General features: G+C 52.5%; 1 non-coding gene across 1 annotated transcript in view; it reads right to left on the bottom strand.

Moving 5' to 3' along the window:
* LOC124589203 overlaps positions 1-1421 on the bottom strand; it is a 1910-nt gene extending 489 nt beyond the window's left edge. Inside the window, exon 1 of the ribosomal RNA XR_006976004.1 lies at positions 1-1421. This exon is cut by the window's left edge and continues 489 nt beyond it. This is a non-coding gene — a ribosomal RNA (small subunit ribosomal RNA).
* Between the last annotated feature and the right edge of the window lie 3579 nt (positions 1422-5000).

Raw genomic sequence — 5000 nt, 5'->3', positions numbered from 1 at the left:
TTATCGGAATTAACCAGACAAATCGCTCCACCAACTAAGAACGGCCATGCACCACCACCCACCGAATCAAGAAAGAGCTATCAATCTGTCAATCCTTCCGGTGTCCGGGCCTGGTGAGGTTTCCCGTGTTGAGTCAAATTAAGCCGCAGGCTCCACTCCTGGTGGTGCCCTTCCGTCAATTCCTTTAAGTTTCAGCTTTGCAACCATACTTCCCCCGGAACCCAAAAGCTTTGGTTTCCCGGAGGCTGCCCGCCGAGTCATCGGAGGAACTGCGGCGGATCGCTGGCTGGCATCGTTTATGGTTAGAACTAGGGCGGTATCTGATCGCCTTCGAACCTCTAACTTTCGTTCTTGATTAATGAAAACATACTTGGCAAATGCTTTCGCTTCTGTTCGTCTTGCGACGATCCAAGAATTTCACCTCTAACGTCGCAATACGAATGCCCCCGCCTGTCCCTATTAATCATTACCTCGGGTTCCGAAAACCAACAAAATAGAACCGAGGTCCTATTCCATTATTCCATGCACACAGTATTCAGGCGGGCTTGCCTGCTTTAAGCACTCTAATTTGTTCAAAGTAAACGTGCCGGCCCACCGAGACACTCACTCAAGAGCACCCTGGTAGGATTGCAACGGGGTCCGCCTCGGGACGCACGAGCACGCACGAGGCGCGTCGCACGCCTTCGGCTCGCCCCACCGGCAGGACGTCCCACGATACATGCCAGTTAAACACCGACGGGCGGTGAACCAACAGCGTGGGACACAAATCCAACTACGAGCTTTTTAACCGCAACAACTTTAATATACGCTATTGGAGCTGGAATTACCGCGGCTGCTGGCACCAGACTTGCCCTCCAATAGATACTCGTTAAAGGATTTAAAGTGTACTCATTCCGATTACGGGGCCTCGGATGAGTCCCGTATCGTTATTTTTCGTCACTACCTCCCCGTGCCGGGAGTGGGTAATTTGCGCGCCTGCTGCCTTCCTTGGATGTGGTAGCCGTTTCTCAGGCTCCCTCTCCGGAATCGAACCCTGATTCCCCGTTACCCGTTACAACCATGGTAGGCGCAGAACCTACCATCGACAGTTGATAAGGCAGACATTTGAAAGATGCGTCGCCGGTACGAGGACCGTGCGATCAGCCCAAAGTTATTCAGAGTCACCAAGGCAAACGGACCGGACGAGCCGACCGATTGGTTTTGATCTAATAAAAGCGTCCCTTCCATCTCTGGTCGGGACTCTGTTTGCATGTATTAGCTCTAGAATTACCACAGTTATCCAAGTAACGTGGGTACGATCTAAGGAACCATAACTGATTTAATGAGCCATTCGCGGTTTCACCTTAATGCGGCTTGTACTGAGACATGCATGGCTTAATCTTTGAGACAAGCATATGACTACTGGCAGGATCAACCAGGGAGCTGCGTCAACTAGAGCTGAGCAGCCGGCCGCCCGGGAGTGTGTCCCGGGGGCCCGCGCGAACACGCAAGCGTCCGCTCAATTATTCTGCAAACAGGAGGAGGCTGAGCTCCCCTGCACAATACACCTCGAAACCCTCTCAGGTCCCGGCGGCGCGCAGCGCCGTCCTAAGTACTTGGTCGGGTTCGAGAGAGGCGCAATCGCCCGGAGTTTGGCGAGTAGACGCTTTAGGTGCGACCACCCGTGCTCCCAACTGAGCTTGCCGCTGCCGACAGAGGCCCGGGAGCGTGCTGTCGTGGCATTGCCGGCGGGAGACAACACGCGCCACCTACGGTGACCGGCAGCTCCAACGCCAGCGCCACAGAAGGACAAAAGCCCCACTTGGGTGCCGAAGCGAACTCTCCCAGCACAGCGCACGCGCCAACACGTCCGCACAGCTGCGATACAAACCACCTGCGAGAACCGCAGAGGCGACCGAGCAGCAGACGGCGTCGCGGCGCCGAGCGCCGGGCGGCGGCGCATCCTCAGCGCACACAGTCCTCAATCGGACCAGCACACTGCAGATGTCCACCGCGCTTCGCACCGGGCCCGCGAGGACCTACTTTGGCCGCACGGCGCCGCGTGCAGGGTGCGCCGGCGCGCAGCTGCGCCGCCTGCCGCCTCCGTCGGCCGGCGCGCCTGCCACTGGCCGCCCCCACCAGCCGGCTGTAGCGCGTGCGCCCACGCACCGCGCGGCCAGCACGCCGGGAGGCCCCCCCTCACCGGCCGGGGACGGTCCCACCCAGCCACCGCCGCGTATCGCTTCACACCCAGATGCCATTCACGTTCGTGGGCATGGTGGGTATCGCTGGAACAACCGGTTGGTAGCTCAACCGATCGTCGCCATCACTGATTCACCTCTAGCGAGAACAACCGCACCACAACGGTTTACCAGTTGTTCATTTGCATAACGTCACCAGCAAACGTAGGCGTCCATCGCCATTTGCAAATTCAACGATTGTTGCATGCCTGTGTCAGGTGTCACGACACACTATGTCTGCCCACATACACGCAACAACATGTGCACGCTTCGCGAACACGTGGAAGGTGGCCCCCGTACGTATGCGATGTCCATTGCGCGAACGACTGTCAACCGGCCTCTGTCGCATGTCGCAGATGTGGAACGCAGTGCACCATGCTATCACGGTGTGTGAGAAGAGACGACTACGTCTGACAACACGCGCCACTACATCAACAGACGGCTCATGCTGATCGCCATCCAGGGCATACCACACTGCAATCCAGCTCTTATAGGGAGACGACACGTAGCTGAGTGCACAACATTTGGACCGCATGGTTCGCCGTTGTTGGCGCAGTCGTTGTACGGTCACATGTACCACGATGTATCATTCAGTACATGAGGACCAATGTGCAGTACAGTGTGTGATTTGGACGTACAACATCAGCGGACAGTTGACACAGGCCGTACCACAGCGTAGGCTAAGTGCTTCGCACATGCGAATGCCAATGAACAACTGCAAATGCCAATGAACAACTGCAAAGGGCATTGAGCATGTACGTCCTGCTGCCATCCACATTACAGTGTATAGCTGCAAGGTGTTTAACATGAAGCGATACACTGGGGACCGGGCAGTGCGAGTAGCAAACTATATTGCGGGGGTTGCAGTTAGGCAACACTACACTAATTTAACGCGTCGTATGACAATTACAGAGCAGGTTAAGGCCCAACGTGTGTTGGGTTAAGGCCCAACGTGTGTTGGGTTAAGGCCCAACGTGTGTTGGGTTAAGGCCCAACGTGTGTTGGGTTAAGGCCCAACGTGTGTTGGGTTAAGGCCCAACGTGTGTTGGGTTAAGGCCCAACGTGCGTTGGGTTAAGGCCCAACGTGCGTTGGGTTAAGGCCCAACGTGCGTTGGGTTAAGGCCCAACGTGTGTTGGGTTAAGGCCCAACGTGTGTTGGGTTAAGGCCCAACGTGTGTTGGGTTAAGGCCCAACGTGTGTTGGGTTAAGGCCCAACGTGTGTTGGGTTAAGGCCCAACGTGTGTTGGGTTACGTTAAGGGGCAATGTGGGTTACGTTAAGGGGCAATGTGGGTTACGTTAAGGGGCAATGTGGGTTACGTTACGGCGCAATATAGGTTACGTTACGGCGCAATATAGGTTACGTTAAGGCGCAATATCGGTTACGTTAAGGCGCAATACAGGTTACGTTAAGGCGCAATACAGGTTACGTTAAGGCGCAATACAGGTTACGTTAAGGCGCAATACAGGTTACGTTAAGGCGCAATACAGGTTACGTTAAGGCGCAATACAGGTTACGTTAAGGCGCAATACAGGTTACGTTAAGGCGCAATACAGGTTACGTTAAGGCGCAATGCAGGTTACGTTAAGGCGCAATGCAGGTTACGTTAAGGCGCAATGCAGGTTACGTTAAGGCGCAATACAGGTTACGTTAAGGCGCAATACAGGTTACGTTAAGGCGCAATACAGGTTACGTTAAGGCGCAATACAGGTTACGTTAAGGCGCAATACAGGTTACGTTAAGGCGCAATACAGGTTACGTTAAGGCGCAATACAGGTTACGTTAAGGCGCAATACAGGTTACGTTAAGGCGCAATACAGGTTACGTTAAGGCGCAATACAGGTTACGTTAAGGCGCAATACAGGTTACGTTAAGGCGCAATACAGGTTACGTTAAGGCGCAATACAGGTTACGTTAAGGCGCAATACAGGTTACGTTAAGGCGCAATACAGGTTACGTTAAGGCGCAATACAGGTTACGTTAAGGCGCAATACAGGTTACGTTAAGGCGCAATACAGGTTACGTTAAGGCGCAATACAGGTTAGGTTAAGGCGCAATACAGGTTAGGTTAAGGCGCAATACAGGTTAGGTTAAGGTACGACATAGGTTAGGTTAAGGTACGACATAGGTTAGGTTAAGGTACGACATAGGTTAGGTTAAGGTACGACATAGGTTAGGTTAAGGTACGACATAGGTTAGGTTAAGGTACGACATAGGTTAGGTTAAGGTACGACATAGGTTAGGTTAAGGTACGACATAGGTTAGGTTAAGGTACGACATAGGTTAGGTTAAGGTACGACATAGGTTAGGTTAAGGTACGACATAGGTTAGGTTAAGGTACGACATAGGTTAGGTTAAGGTACGACATAGGTTAGGTTAAGGTACGACATAGGTTAGGTTAAGGTACGACATAGGTTAGGTTAAGGTACGACATAGGTTAGGTTAAGGTACGACATAGGTTAGGTTAAGGTACGACATAGGTTAGGTTAAGGTACGACATAGGTTAGGTTAAGGTACGACATAGGTTATGTTAAGGTACGACATAGGTTAGGTTAAGGTACGACATAGGTTAGGTTAAGGTACGACATAGGTTAGGTTAAGGTACGACATAGGTTAGGTTAAGGTACGACATAGGTTAGGTTAAGGTACGACATAGGTTAGGTTAAGGTACGACATAGGTTAGGTTAAGGTACGACATAGGTTAGGTTAAGGTACGACATAGGTTAGGTTACGGTACGACATAGGTTAGGTTACGGTACGACATAGGTTAGGTTACGGTACG

This window comes from Schistocerca americana, unplaced genomic scaffold (assembly GCF_021461395.2).
Source record: "Schistocerca americana isolate TAMUIC-IGC-003095 unplaced genomic scaffold, iqSchAmer2.1 HiC_scaffold_690, whole genome shotgun sequence".
Taxonomy (NCBI): domain Eukaryota; kingdom Metazoa; phylum Arthropoda; class Insecta; order Orthoptera; family Acrididae; genus Schistocerca; species Schistocerca americana.
Note: the sequence above shows the minus strand (reverse complement) of the source record. Positions and strands in the feature narration are given on the sequence as shown.